The 16547-nt window shown below is 46.9% G+C and overlaps 1 pseudogene; it reads left to right on the top strand.

The window, feature by feature from the left end:
* Positions 1-7169, top strand: part of LOC149345600 (uncharacterized) — a 28927-nt pseudogene extending 21758 nt beyond the window's left edge.
* Positions 7170-16547: the final 9378 nt, after the last annotated feature.

The raw sequence follows: 16547 nt of genomic DNA, 5'->3' as shown, positions 1-16547 counted from the left end.
ACTAAAAGCTTGAAAGGCTAAACTTCCCATCTCCGCATTAAAGCCTAACCAAAGAGCAGGAAGTACTGTGGAGACAACACTAAATTAAAACTCTCTCTAATCCCGCTCTCGTAAACCATGTCCACCAGGACAGATTTAAACCGGAGTGCAGGAAATGCGGCGGCAAAGACACACACCTTCTGGGACTGTACGATAGATTCCCCACCAATATTACTTCAGAGGCTCGCGCACTCGGGCTTTTGGGAGGACTTGCTGCTCGGCTCCGGCCTTGAAACACAAGTAGAGTTCGTGACAAGAGCCCATGAGGTCTCCGCCAGTCTCCACTGACGGTCACCAAGCAAGATCTACTAACCGACTTGTAAATAGGCTGATAATAAAAGCTGTTGCAATCCTGTCGAAGTGCGCCATGGTGAAAGAAAGACGAGTAGACAAGGTGCGAAATTCTGCCACACTTTTTAACTGCACAGCTAAATCAACTGGGCAGCCTAGATTAAGACTGGTAAGACTGGCTATTGGGCTTATGATAAGCAAAGTTTAGGAGCTTTATCGCCTAGGGTAATTAAGAGAGAGCTATTTTAACAGCAAACTACGTGTGAGACAAAACACCGCATTGTGAATTTCTGCAGGGAAAAATGGAATGGTAATTGGAGGAGGAGGAGGAGAGAGACGTTAATAGATACAGAACAGGTAAAGTAATAGCTTTCTTGCTTGATCTAAAGCTGTATCCCTGTTTCGACGCTCTCTGTATTAGTTTTAACATACAAAAGAAAAACTGAACACAGACTATCACGCAGAAAAGATGAAGCTGTGGAGAGAACTAGGCATCGCCGCTAGCTTTGCATCGAGAATTTTCTGTTTCCTAAGGCGCCTACCTCATACCAGTGAAAAAAAAATTGGAGGAAACTGGAGGGGGTTAATTCCGTATGGGGTTAATTCCAATATATGCAGAAGGTCATTTTCTACTTTACATTCATAGATTCCTTGTAGTCCTTATTCGCCTCCTGGCGTAGTGTTGAAGCGGTTAAGCGATGCGCCCCTGCGCTGCGATGACGGGTGCTCCCAAAAATGGGCATTGTGCGGAGCAGGTTCCTCTTCAAGAGCGACCAATCTTTAATTTAACTACCACCTGCGCCCGTAGGCCGTTTGCTCACTATCCTTTGGGCAGGTTATGATGACGACGCAAGGTCACGTGGTCTGTATGGCCCGCCTGCCTCCTAGGGTGCTCCTGGGTACCACTTCCCAGAATCACGTGCATGACATTTTGCTCACAATGCCAACATCGAATTTTCTTGAGAATGGCACCTCTATTGCTATCCCACTAAATGAGAGAACGCAAAAGGCATAGCCTGTATCAAACGTCCTGGTAACTTCAGTGTCGCACTCTTTCCGGTGGGCATGAACAGCTTTTTGGAACACATTATGAAATTATAGGAACCCCTGCTCGGCCGGGCCTATTGTTGTAATCGCATTCAACACCTCTTGTACACGCGGTATGAAATAAGCTAAATCGCATTTCCATTCAAACTTAGCTTAGCGGAAGAGCGACAAGTGTGACGTAAAAACAGAAAAAAGCTGCGAAGAATGAAAGAAATTCAGTAACGTCACGCAGCCAGGCTACATGCAAAGCGCGGCGGCAGAAGCGCAACGACTGCAGTGGAACACAGAACAGATCAATAGCGGGTTCGGTGTGAGTACACTGCCATTCGAATATGCTCTTAAAGATTTTCTAGATGTCCGTGAAGCCGGCTTCACGTGCATTCAATGCATGAATGAGTGACATGTTGGAAGGGCGCCTTGTTTTGCCCCCGGCACGGTGTCACTTTGCCCCATGGGGTGGGGCTGAATGCGACATTTTGAAGTTTTATGTTTCATTAAATTTCACTGTGTTGCTATTCAATTGTAGTTTGCATATTTAGGAATGGTTGGTTGAGGATGGTGCGAAATAATTGGTCAGCATTTGATTTTCATATCCATGAATGAAAAATAATGGAGCCGCCGCGGTGGCTCAGTGGCTATGGTGCTCGGCTGCTGTCCCGAAAGACGCGGGTTCGATCCCGGCCGCGGCGGTTGAATTTCTTTGGAGGAGAAATTCGAGGCCCGTGTACTGTGCGATGTCAGTGCACGTTAAATAACCCCAGGTGGTCGAAATTTCCGGAGCCCTCCACTACGGCGTCTCTCATAGCCTTAGTCGCTTTGGGACGTTAAACCCCATAAACCAAACCAAACCAAAAATAATCGCAGCGTTTAGGAAATTTCTGTCGCGTTTTGCCTCACTCTCCACAACGTCGGGTTTGGCTGATCGCCATCACCAACAGTCTGACTACGCCCACTGCAGGGCAAAGGCCTCTCCCGCGTCTCCCCAATTAACCCTGTCCTTTGCCAGCTGTGACGGAACAGCGCAAAACGCCGGGACAAGAGACAAGCGCTTGTCTCTTGTCCCGGTGTTTTGCGCTGTTCCGTCACAAATGAATAACCAACATGACCAAGCTGCTGTCTTTGCCAGCTGCAGCCACCGTTTCCCCGCAAACTTCTTAATCTCATCCGCCCACCTAACTTTCTGCCGCCCCTTGCTACGCTTGCCTTCTCTTGGAATCAACTCCGTTACCCTTAAGGACCAGCGGTTATCTTGCCTTCGCATTGCATGCCCTGCCCAAGCTCATTTCTTCCTCATGATTTCGACTAGGATGTCATTAACCCACGTTTGTTCCCTCACTGACTCCACCCTCTTGCGATCTTTTAATGTCACGCCTGTCATTTTTTTCTTGCATAGCTCGCTGCGTTGTCGTTAACTTAAGCTGAACCCTCTTCGTTAGCCTCCACGTTTCTTCCTCATAGGTGAGTACCCGTAAGATACAGATATTGTGTACTTTTCTCTTGAGGGATAGTCGTAAACTGCCATTGGGCTACCAGCCAGATTTTGGCTGGCAGTAACCCTTTGAACATGCGTTACCAACAGACCCACCATTCAGTGTTGCTTCAGTTTGAACAAAACCTAATCAATGACGCTCTTATCCCTTCAGGGTCTCATGACGAGTACAACCTAACCGTTGCTTACGTCGACTGCCCCAAGTGCCACATTCTTCGCAGTAACTACATTGACGGAGGTAAAGTATACAGCTCTAAGGCTGAAAAAATACCTCGTTCGTGTTTTACCTACGAGGTTGAATGCACTGCACTCTTATTTTCTATCGCTTTTCTGGAAACGGACTGAAGGTTCGAAATGTGTTAACATTCGGCAGAAGTGTCCTAAATGCGCGACATGCGTCCGAGTGCACCATTTTCACCGGCAAATGTGCAAATGGGACGCGCTCAGGAGATTGCGTAGCGTTCCCCGTGCGGCGTCAGGTTTTATGAGTCTTGCCGGCTTACTACTCTACCCAGCGGAAGGGTGACGCCTTAAACCACAGACTTTGTTGCTAATGCGTAGAGGGAAAGGTGGCGGCGCATCACTTCACCTACCAGTGGAGTTCAAAGCATCATGGGCCGGTGAGCAACCTGGTGCGGGACTGTCGGGTTTTTTCGGGAACACAGAGTGGCGTTACTGAGATGTCCAATTCCGAAAACGCTGTTCTCTGTGCGTGCGCGCGCATACGTGCTGCTTCAGAGAAGAGCCGTCAAATGGCGCGCCCAGCGCGCAGACGACTTTGCGCGAACGCAGTGTACAAAAGCCATAGTAGTGAAAACACAAAAGCCCACGACGGCAGTAAAAGTTTTCTCTTTTCCGAAATACCATTAAAAACTTTTTAAAGCGTTTAAGCAAAAACACTTTTTTTGAAAACATATTTCCTATCAAAAGTGCGCCTGTTAAGCACGAAAAATTGATTTTTGTATTATTCAATACTTGGTCAATGGGAGAGCTAGCCATCTCTTATTTTGGGCAAACTGTGCATTTACATGCTTTTCTGCTCGTTTGTTGCAATCATTAGACAGGAGATTGAATGTTAGGACATTCGTATTTAACAAACAACGTTTACTTTCGCATTATTTTTGGCCAAAAGTTGTAGTTCTGCAGTCGGTAGCTCACCGGCCCATGATGCCTTGAGCGCCCATGGTGGCTGAAGTGGTTTTGAGGGAGCTCCACGCAAGCTACCATAGAAGGGGCGCCAGCTTTGCCCCTAGGTAACAGTAAGAAAGTCTATGCCTTAAACATAACATCCTAGGCGGCCATCTTCAACACGCCTCGGCTCCACTGCACATCAGTGCTGAGACATTAAGCCGCGCGCCCGTGCGGCAGGCGATAAAATCTGATCCCCGGAGCAGATGACCGGTAGGGTTGTAGTCATGCCAAGATTGAGATCTAGTTTCTGATTTCCGGGTTAATAGTCGCGCCTAATATTTGCAAAACTAGCCTGTCCTAGTGAAAAAAGCTTGGTGATGCAACAACCTCATACAAGTTAGTCATAAATCATACACTTGTCAGACAAGTGTCGTACAGAATCTTTAAAAATGTTTGACATTTGTATAACACAGCCTATAGGTGGTTTTTGCATCAGACAGCTTTATTCAGTATGGTTGCTATCTTATTGCTCCTGCTTCTTGGCCTTCTGAAAATATAATGAGAGCTATGTTTTGCTTATACTACGCGAATCCAGAGGAGCAGCGGAGAAGAGGAACAGAAAAATATACGCGCCACAGTGTTTTAATATGGTATCATTAGTTGTCATCATAGCCTTGTCGATATTTGTGGCGATATCTTATTAGTCGAGACATGCGACGCGGCATTCTTACATCATCACAACCTGCCACCGTCGCAGAATGCAATTAAATTAAGGATTGGTCGATTGAGGTGACGTTCCCTTGTGACGTAAGCAAATCATGCGCACCGGGTTCCGAGGAATTCTGAGCAAGATTGAGAATAGAAACAAAAAGTAGAAAAAAATGCTTTATATTCAAATGTCGGCGCAATCATACCATAGCAGATTTCTAGATTTCTGCTACTGCAGCTTGCAGTCTGAGTATGGCGGCTAATGGACCCAAAATTGCAAAGAAACCGACGAAAACACAGCTATAAGTTACTACTGACGCTGCGAAAAATGTGAAAACTAATGCTGTTGAATTCCCCTCTTAAGTTTTTTTACTAATTCATTCTAGTATTACAAATTTTATTGTCCGAGGATATAGTTAGACCACTTACACTTTCCATTAACAGACACGTTATGCTCAATTCCTGATTATATATAGACAATATGCGGTGTTACCAGCATGTTATTGCCCATGCGTATGTCAGTACGGAGTACTTTGAAAGGCGCTAACTCTGGGATGAACAAAAGCCCCACAGAAACGTGTTCTACGCAAGAGCGGAAAATAACACAGGTGATCTTTGTGGTTAAGTTTACGTCAGCAAGAAAAAAGCTTTTTGGGTAAAAGTTTCGGTTCGTCAGAGTTTTGCAGCTGACAGTTGTGAATAAATTTTAGTTGTCAATTCTTGCTTTGAGCCACAGAGAGCTAAGACACATTCTCAAGAATTATCGATTCCTACAAGACTTCTGAAAGAAAATTTACGAAATTTACATGAACAAAACCAAATTGTGTCTCACCATATGAAGTGAGGAGTATTCAGCTGTCCATGCATCTTAAAACAGAGAAAAATGATTCTCCGCTAAAGCTCATTCGCATATTTGGTCGTTCCATCTCCTATTGGCTACGCGGCGACTCTACCACATAGCGCGCAAGCCAGTGCTAGCATCACTGTCCTAGTGTGCGTTTTTACAAGCAGAGCAGCTCATTAACGCTGTGGCATATTTCGTGTGCAATTTAGCGTCTAGATAAGCAGGCGTATGTCATTTTCAGATATTGATAAGAGCATATGGTTAAGTTTAGCTCTATTACAGGGTCTAAATAAACGTCCATTGATATTAGCAAGGAAGCGCCAGTTCCAAGTGCCGCAAAAACTCCGACGTCGGCACATGCATCAAACTGTGCCCAGTAAAGTGCGAGAAACGCTTTGGGTTGTAGCTTTTACATTTTGTTTTTTTTTTCTGCGTGGTTCTGTCTGGCTATGCTTATTTGTGTAATGCGCGCTGCTGTACAGCGTACATTGATCACATAAGTGGCTTAAAGTGATAGCTTAAGTGTCATTTTATAGAACAGCCGAAATGAGTGCGCGAAATGAGTTGTGTTAGCAGAAGAAAAGCGTCGCGATCGACGACAGTTCCGGAGAAACGTTCCCGGGTATTCAGGTACGTTGTGCATTACGTCCAATAAAATTAAATACCTAAATCTGGGCCATTCATACCATTGCTTGAAGATCATGGTGTGTCCAGAAAGTCATGTTTTAATCGATGTCTGAATTGGCAGCAGCTGCGTGGCAACCGTAACAAAGAGCAGCTGTGCCGTGAAATGCGTACTACGTTTAAAGGAAAAGGCTCCTTTTTCTCCAAACAACCGCCACAACATATCAAGAACATACGTCACATAAGATTGGTGTTTAAGCACTGCACTGCTTTCATGGAGCTATGGTCGCCTCTAATTCAGCCTTTATTACCGCGATTCTCAGCGACGGTCGAATAAACGAAACTCCGGAAAGGAATTCATTGCCGACGCGGCTCATGACGTCCGAAAACTTCTCTTAGAAACACAGGTGTCATGTTTCCAACCGGTGCAAAGCACCTTATAAAATTTTTTCGCACTTTTGTCTTCATGGCAGGAGCAACAAAATCATTTTTCAAATTTCGACAGATTCACAAATCATGGAATAGCAGGGATATTCGAATTTTCGACGTCTATTTTCACACTTCAAAACACTGCGACAGCCCCGCCGCGCTACCCGATCACCAGCTCGATGCTTGAGAAACAGGCAACGTGGAGCCGCCACCGTACTTGGAACGGCCGAATACTGAACGGGAAGAGACATTCACGCATGTTTCCTTAGTTGTAATGAACATTAATCACCGTGCTTAGATAACAACGTAAATGCACACTTCATTTCTATTACAATAGTACTAGAATTAAAAACTAAATTTGCACTGGTGGTCCTCCTTAAACTTAATATGCATGCCCTCTTAGCGCTTCAACTGAGCCCCTGTCTTTATCGTTCTAATACAGGAGCAGGATGCCAACTCTATGTCCCCGAGGATGCGCTCCAGGAGGAAAACACATGCTGCCATTTCGTCTACGACCTTCTGTGCGGCACGTCGCCCAAGTACCAGATCTACGAAGGCTGCAACTGAAGAGCGTCCCTGCGCTGACATGGAGCCCGTCGTGGAGTTACTATGCGATAGATGGAAAGCAGTTAAATAAACGAGAGCAAATATTCTCTGCTCCTTGTAATGTTTCATATGCATGGTCTCACATGGCCACTCTTTACTGTGTTCAATGCAGTATTCTTAGAAATAAACTGAGTCTACCCAGAACTTATAGGCTGGATTCGATGAGGTCATTATTTTGGAGGGTAAGTGCACAGAGTCGGAGTGTATCAAGCATTCAGGCTGTGTATAAGAAAGGCAGTCAGTGAGGAGAAGAATACACTGTTTCTTGCGCAGAAAGTCGAATTCAAGCCCAGTACGCAGGCGCTGGACCAAAGTCACGCCGGAGTGCATGAGCACCAGCTTTTCATCCTGCCTCCAAACGCTACGCACAGCAGGTATTATCTCCATGAATATAGACGTGAACTGCATTCCCGCCGTGAGAAACCAGCACCCTGTTTGCTGCACAGTGCTGAGCTGAGCCAGCTGAAAAGCATTGATAGTTAAAAACGGCGCAGACCATGCGGACGCTGGCCGCATAAAAAGCACTACCAATTTTTTATTGCGAAAGCACAGAGTATGTGGACTATCTGTCAGTGCTGTCAAGGTCACGACTGCAAAGTTGCCATAAACGAAATGAAAGTGAATTTCTTTGCACGGCGTGACGGCTTAACATGGCCAAAGGGGTCAATTCTGGAAGGCAGACCAAAAGATAACTGAAGTTTAAAGGATAATAAGGCAATGGAAAATTCATTGGAGGGCGACAAATCAGCAACGTAATTATAGTGACAGATAACAGAGCAAGCAGACGACGAACGAAGCAGAGAACGAACACCGCGAAGTCTTTCTTCAGCATGAGCTTCCTTCTTTCGCCCTTAAAGACGGTGTACGATTGTTTTTAAGGCGGATGCGGACACATCTTAGCGACTAGGGGCGCGGGCGCCTGAGCGCGCGGGACGGAACAGGTGTTTAATGATCACTTTGTTGGTGGTGGGCCTAAGAATTCGCAAGGCTAACTCCACCAGTAGCTTGCAAGAACCTTAACCTCGGAGTTGGGTGGGACAGAGTTACCGATCTTTGCAATAATTATCTTTGCATCATGATCTTTGCAGTTTTCCGTGGCGCCATCAAGCGGCCGCGCAAAGCACTCTGGGAAAACGGAGCACCGCGCTGGCGTCACTCTGTCGCGTTTAAGCCGCTAGCAAACCTTCGTCATCGCTGCGCCACTGCTTCCCGTTGTTTTCTGGTCATCGTGTAATGCCAGCTGTTTCTTTGCATCGCATGGCACAGTTCGGTGTTCTGTTCTGCGGCTGTGGATCACCTACCGAGTGCGGTAGAGGCCAGGTCAGACTAGGCAGACGCGATGTCGGCGTGCTGGTCGACCGATCCCATCGCTGATGCACTAGTCTTTATGTCATATCAAACCGATGACGACGACACCAGCGCGGCTAACCACGCGTATCGGCGCAGCGTGACAGGCTTTCAGGTCAGCGAGGCCGACGAAACCGATCGGCGAATGGCACACCGGCGGGCAAGCGGAAACGCCACCTCGACAAGGCGACGACCGGCATAGCTTCGCTTCGCTCTTCTTTTCCTTGTCAAAACTAAGCAAACCTAGTTGTTGCATTTGATATGCTCCCTTCTGAGCATTTACCAGCGATGAACGTTTGGCACATTCTGAGATTTCAGTTTACACCATCCAAAGCGAATAGGCTTCGCAAGTCCGCAAGTTTCATGAGGGCTATTCCCGCGATTGTGGAGAGCAAATATAGAAGTTTTAGACATCGAACATCATCGAGTGTAGGTTTGGCGACAATGACCTGAAATCAGTTACTGTTTGCATCGTAGGACGTGTGTACAATAAGTTATAAGAGCCGATGTGACCCGGCTTGCCGAGCAATATTTGTGGCGTCTCGTAGCAGTCGTCGTGTCACTCGTGAACAACAAATTATGCCGTTTTACGCAATGCTAACGGTCGCCGAACGTACTTTTGGATAAAGCACATTAAAATGAAGTATTGGTCTGATTCATCAAAGAAAGCAGATACATTCATGTCGTTTCCCCGCGCTGGCAAGCATAACGAAGGATTAGAAGAAAACGATCGACTACTGACAGTGATATCGTCACTCGTAATCGCAAACGCTACACATGCCGCCTTCACCCGTTACGGAAAGATAGCGGGGAGAGAGCCGATATATTCGTTGTACCTACTAGGAATAAAATGTGCACCACATATTTTGTGGTGGTTTGAAGGCTGCCACAAGGCCAATCGCCCTTGCGAGCCTCGTCGATTTACCTCGCGCGCCCATTATTGCTTAAACTTGTTTTCTGTAGGGAATCCATGGGATGAAACGTTGAAGTCCTTTCTCGTGCTGTAGCTGCAGCGCGGCCCGCAACACGTTTGACCTCCATCACCTTTATTCTTCGCAGACATGTGGCCGTCAGAAAAGCAGTAAGTAGTTCGAAGTCACTAACATTAGCAGAAAAGCAAGCAGCTAAGTTAAAAAACAGTCCACTGTTTTGCTTGGAAGCACCAACAAATAACCACAGGCTAGGAAGAAGCGGCGGAATACGGCAACACCCTTGACAGCAGCCGACGTGGAAGGCGATCGCTCCGTTCTCCCGTCATGCCCTTCACGAATCCGCTGGGGGATGGTGCGGAGCAGCAATTTCTGAAAAGGTCAGATATGGGTGAAGCAGGCAGAGGTTTTTCTATTGAATGTTACTGTTTATTTGGTAATTTTCCATTTCGTTTATTTCCAACATATTGTTGCTGGTTCCCAGAAGAAAACCCTGTTGAGAAACAGATTTAGAGTGCCTGGGGCCCGTACAAGGCTTCACCGTACTGAGTACCATAGTCAAAGTAGCGGGCCATGCACAAAAAAAGTTACACTTTAGTACAGCTAGGTGTCAGGCAATTTAAACTGCACACGCAAAAACTGTCCTTAATTGCTGGGTTTTGTATTTTCGCAAAAGTTTTTTTTTAACAGAATGTCAGAATGTCACGATCAAAAGCAAACTAAACAAAATATGACAAATAACACAGACAGTAAGTATTAACACATCTACCAGTTTCGCCCCTGTACACCCTACTACAAGACAGGGGTATCTTGCAAACGAGACGAGTCGAACCAGCGACGAACTTGTTGGCATGCTTCAAAGTGCAGCTCCTTGACTTCCTCTCCTCCCTGGCCTTCGCAATTCGTGCACATAAACCAGGCAGCTTACAAGGTGCCGAGAACACTACCGTCACGCCATGCAGTTGTGCCACTTTCTTCAGATTGTGCGAGACACCGTGAAGGTGGGGCAAAACTTCAAATTTCCTCTCATCCAGTCTGGCGTTTCCGGACCCTCGCGTGTTCTGATTTTTAATTTTCTGCAGCATCGACGCACCAACTGCAGTCAGCACGTCAGCTGGATAGCCCACGTGGCTAAAGCGGCGGACTTGCTGGTGTAAGCTGTCATTGAGAGCATGTGGGCAGCTCTTCTGCAAGACATTGGCCTCGGCAAAAGCTAGCTACGGCTCTTTTAATCAGCTTGGAGTGCGATGAAACGTAAGGCAATAGCGCTTTCTGAGTTCTGGGTGAGTAGCTCCAGCAGATGTGGCCTTCGTTAAAGGTTAGAATTAAGTATAGGAACCGAATGACATTTTCACTAGGCATTTCATTCGTAAAATTCAGTGAGTTGGCGCAGTGATGAAAAACACTCAGAACATTGCTGACGACGGTTGTGAGTAAGTCACAGGTGCAAGCTTAAGAATTATTAAAAAATCGTCAACATATCTGAACACACGAAGAACGTGGTCGTCATTTAGGGTGGGTCGAAGAGAGTTGTCAAACCTAGCCAAAAAAAATATGGCACAACACCGGAGCTACACTAGTACCAATACAAATGCCATTGTTTTGTACATGCTTTTTGCCTCGAAATTCATCAATTCTGGACGGCAGGCAAAACACCAAGAGCTCAATGAAAGAGTCCACATTCTGACCACTCGTATTCTGTAAGGCAATGGCACCAGACTGTTCGATGAGCTCGGGCACCGTACGTAAGAGTTCAGCGTGGAGTATAGAATAGATTAAGTCTTCTATGTCCACTGAGAACGAAGAATTGGCACCAGGAAAGCCCTCCTTCAGTTCATCAACTACACTGGTGGAGTTCCGAACGACATAAGGGTCATCCACTGGCAGCGTGTTCAACTGGCACTGCTGAAATTTACCCACCAGCTTCTGTCCGGATCCTTACTCGATTACGATAGCCCTGAAAGGATAACCGAGCTCGTGAGTTTTGACTGAAAAAAAACACCTCAAGCCTATTTCGCTCCGCTTTCTTGACCGCCTTCTCCAACCAAGGCAGGTTGAAATCCTTGAGCAGTTCCGATGCTTTCTGTATCAGGCATGGAAGTCTTTCCTTAGTTGGGACAATGTTCTTTGACATGGCATCTCCCGCTTTTTGAGCAAACGCACCTTTAGGGAGTATGACGAACCTACCTTCTTTGTCAGATAACAGTAAGCTAAGGTCATTGTCAACAAAATGTTTGACCACTTTGTCCATTTGTCCATGAAATGCCTAGTGACAGTGCCATTCGGTTCCTAGACTTAATGCTAACCTTTAACGAAGGCCACATCTGCTGGCGCTACTCACCCAGAACTCAGAAAGCGCCTTACGTTTCATCGCACTCCAAGATGATTGAAAGAGCCGTAGCTAGCTTTTGCCAAGGCAATGTCTTGCAGACGAGCTGCCCACATGCAGTCAATGACAGCTTTCACCAGCAAGTCCGCCGCTTTAACGGCGCGGGTTATCCGGCTGAAGTGCTGACTGCAGTTAGTGAGTCGATGCTGCAGAAAATTAAAAATCAGAACACACGAGGGTCCGGAAAAGCCAGACTGGATGGGAGGAAAGTTGAAGTGGTGCCCTATCTTCACGGTGTGCCGCATAACCTGAAGGAAGTGGCACAACGGCACGGCGTGACGGTAGCGTTCCGGCACCTTGTAAGTTGCCTGTTTTATGTGCACGAATTGCGAAGACCAGTGAGTGGAGGAAGTCAAAGAACTGCACTGTGAAGCATGCCAACGAGTTCGTTGCTTGTTCGACTCGTATCGTTTACAAGATACCCTTCTCATGGGGTACGGTGTACACGGGCCAAACTGGCAGATGTGTTAATGACCGGGCACGCGACATACCAATTCCTTGAAAAATCCGTCTGATCAAAATACTCTCCAACGTCACTGCAGGAGTTCTAAAAACTGTGTTTCGGGTTTTAACCTTTCAGTAATCGTAAAAGGTAAAAACAGGGAGGAGAGGGCAATCCTTCAGGCCTATCATATTAGTCTGCAAGGCAATGCGCATGCGTCAGTGCACCGTCCTTGCATCTCACTAGCAAGGAAGTTAATTTCCTAAGCAGTAGTGTGCGCGTGCAAGTTTGATAGGCGAAAAATCTGTCTTTTGTTGTTTGCCAGTGTTGCAGCCTGTATCCGCTCCTTGGTGAATCGCCAAATATGTATTTGTTTTTTTGAGTGTGTCTGATACGCATGCGTCTTCTGGTGACCTAGGTTGGCCGTTTCTCGATTAAACTTCAGTTGTTAGTCCAACGTTGTCCTGTGTTCTTCTTCTCGTGGTGTCGTGTACTTTCGCTGGTGAAGTTACGTCCGATGTACCCCAACTAGCGCATATGGGTACCTTGTTACAGTGTATTTCTTGAGGGGTAAGCATTACTTGCCCCACTGAGCGAAAACTCATCCGTGTGTGAGTGTGTGTTACCACTGGACGTCATTCTCATGCAAGCCAGGAGTTTGTGGTTAAATTAATGATTGGCCGCGTGAGGTTGCTGGGAAAGAGCAACGTGGATGGCACAACGCCCACTTGTGGCAGCGCCTGCCATCCCAGTGCAGTGGCGCACAGCTTAACCGCTGCACCAGTGGGCCAGGAGTAGTATGAGCACACCCACGGATCTATGAATGTTAAGTAGACGACGATCATTCTGCATATGTGGGCATTAAGCCATTAGCTGTCTCACCATACTTTTAAGGCGGATCAGCGCCAGGAGAGTGCTGCGGCGTTACGGCGGCGGCTACGTTGAGCCATGCAGAGGTAGAATTGCCAGTTGCGTAGCATCTGGATATATATTTGGGCGCGGCAACTGAGTTCGCAAAATGAGCGAGTGGCCTTACGCCTTCTGATATGTAAGAAGTCCTAAGTGTCTCTGATTAATTTTTCTTGTGGTTTTTTTATTTTGCGCATTACCCAGTAAGTACAGCTGCAGACAAAATGTAAACGGAGCATGCCATGCGCTTCCAGTATTTGTCACGCTTTGCCTTACTGACACTGCTAGCCATGGTATGTTCATGGTGCTATTGGACGCTACTGTGCTTTCTCATGGAGAAACAATGTCTCTTAATTTCTAACAGGAAAGCAGTGATTGCATTTAGAACGGAATAGCGTGCTGCGTTTACTTCCGTCCTCACGTGTACGCTTTCAGATACAGTTTTTTTCTTTCATTTTAATGTATTCCAGAGTGTTTACTGTTTCCATTATGGCTTGCTTTCATCATACAGGCGCTTTAACCCCCCCCCCCCCCCCAGCCTCCCTGATCCCCTGCTTTTGCTAGAATGCTGTCCTCAGGCCGCAAATGAACACAGAAATGAAATATAGATTAAAACCTCAATTGAATTTAATTATTGTAGAATTATTGCAGTAGGCGAAAAATACAACCGCGGATGATACTTATATCAACAACAGATTTTACACTTGTACTAGTCACTTAGCATGCGCAAGGACAAGCAGTGAATATAGAGCCCGTAAAGCGCACTACGGACTAATCAGTTACTTTAAGAAATCGTACTCGCCTGTACGCAGACATGATGACGGTTCACTGATGCTTTATGGGACTATTTTCCGATGTAAAAGCCTTTGATTTAGCCGCCTGCGTTCATTTTGACTACTGCCATCGCCGTGTGTTGGAAATGCGGTGGGCAGATGATGTTAAATTGATGCGGACCACTCAATAAGCGCCCTTCACTGCGCTTTTTATTTAGTTTTGCGCTTGTTCTGGGTCCATTCTTCCTGCTGCGAACGTTTAAGTGATGTGACAGCTATTACTACGCATGAGCTTCTTCCCAATTGCGCGGCCTGGACGCTCGCTTGTGGGCCTTGTCCTTCACCGTTGTTCCTCTACGCAGTTCACGCCAAGGGAAAATATAGGAGAGCTGTATAGACAAAGTCCGAGAACTAAAAGCATCGAAGCAGCAAGACCATTATAAACCCTCTGTGGCTAAATTACGGAAAGATCACAATCTCAAAACATTCACAAAATGGCCAAAAAGCCCCGTTCCTATTTGTCAGCTTGTCAGTCCTCTGACGGACATATCGACCAATAGGAGCGGGGCTAATCGATCCATTTGTGATAGCTTTGGGATTTGATCGTTCAGTAATTCGGCCCGTGGAACATTTTGTACGATAGACTGAAACAAGACTAAAAGCACTTGCTGCTGGGCTAGTTGGTTTTGGTTCATAATTAAATAGTTTTAAGGCGCAAACAACAGACAAGACACATAGGTAGGTGAGAGGATGCAGTTGGAAGTTGGCGCTTTTGCAGTTGGAAGTTGGACCTACCTATGTGTCGTGATTGTTTTTTCCGCCTTAAAACTATTTAATTAAGACTGATACAAGAATGACTTTCATCGGCATTCCTGTGGCAGCCATTTTCCTGCCTTCTTCGTTTCGCAAGAGCAGACAGTTTCTCAACAATAACCCAGAGCTGGCCGATTTAGGCGCTTGAGGGCCGTGAGGGTTTGCTCACAGCACCGAGAAATCTTAGAATGGGGTTCTGCTGAAACGGTACCACCACACGTGACCATTGCGCCAGAAGAATATGGATGCTTCTATATTTGAAAATCACTATGTATCAACAGCTAGGTAGGAGCAGCCACTGGTATGATGGGTAGCTGATAGTTGGTGTGTTTAGGTATGTTGACGATTAGCTATTTGTGTCCAATGCAATGTGCAGTTCCCACCATACGTGTGATAAGCAGCCTGAGTGCACAAGCGGTTCAGAAAACAACTACCTGCCTATAAGATCACTTTTTGCTTGGCACATCCAGAAAGGTGGGACTACACACGTTAATAGCAGAGATTCGGTAAGGGCCACTCAGACCTCCTGTCACGGCAGGAATGGTTTTAAGCCCAGAGTGACTGCATTTTTTTTACCCCGAAATTTTGCGCACCCCTACTCGCGTCGACGTTGGGCACCAGTCTGTGACCCCGGTTCATGCGTGGCAATAGCCGCCCTCGAGTTTCGGCTTGGTTGTGTGCTTCGAACTGCTCTGCGCGAAGGTCTCCCTGACTAATCTCGCGGATGGGAAGCCTCCTAGAGCACTGCACGGGCCTCTTTTCGAGGCCCGAGCCCGCACAGAGCCCGAAAAGCCCAGCTTTCCGGGAGAAGGCCGTTTAGTTCGGCAGACTGCCACCACGGGCCGCTTCACCCTGAACTCCTCCTCTCTCAAATCTTTTCCCCTTTCCTGCCTCGCGTAGCCGCTTGCGGGCAGACGGGAGGGAACACCGCGGAGGGGTTGGGCGGTCGGGTGAACCTTTGTTCGGAATACCTTCAACATTGTGGGAGGAGGGGGAGCAGGAAGGGCTCTGCGGGCGAAAGAAAAGTACCAATGCGGCGTGAAGCCTTCTCTGCGCCTGACAAACGCACGCTCAGCAGTCGGATACTGTGAAGGGCGCCTTGTGGGACGAGAAAGATGGGACAGAAAAGGCAAGATGGTTGACGGGCTTGTTGCATCGCTTGGGGGGGGGGGGGGGGGGGGGGCGAGGATGCTTTCCGCGATTTTTTCTGACGAGTTGTAAGGTCTCCAAAAGGTGCCTGCAGGATTTTGAGAAAAGAAAAAGCGACACCTTGGCAGGAAACATGACGCAGTAGTACACAGTGTGCCGTGTCTCTCCGGCGCCGTATTTTTCGCCACACACGCGCTATGCTACACATACGCACGCACACCCGCACGAACGAAAGCTGGAGCACCGAAAGCACACGTAGCGTGCGTCTGCATATCTGTGTTGTGTCATGTGACCGATTGAGTAAATATCGCACTGGCAATATGCGCTTAATTTTGAGAAAACAACTATAATCGTAAAATCAAGAAACCAGTTTGTAAGAGAATAGTTGTTAGCCTTCTTTATGGTGACAGCGACTAAGGGACAAGTGAGCACGCTGTCTGCCTCATCGACCAAGTAAAATTATAGTAACAGAAATCAGAGAGTGAAGGAAAACGAGGAATCCGTTTCCTACACTCCGGCCATGCGATGAAGTGATATATTTTGTTTTTGTGCAATGCTGTTCACCTGTGGCCATGAATGTATTGTTCA

Source organism: Amblyomma mixtum, chromosome 4, assembly GCF_055824585.1.
Source record: "Amblyomma mixtum isolate Tamu chromosome 4, ASM5582458v1, whole genome shotgun sequence".
Classification (NCBI taxonomy): Eukaryota; Metazoa; Arthropoda; class Arachnida; order Ixodida; family Ixodidae; genus Amblyomma; species Amblyomma mixtum.
This window is presented reverse-complemented; position numbering and strand designations above follow the sequence as displayed.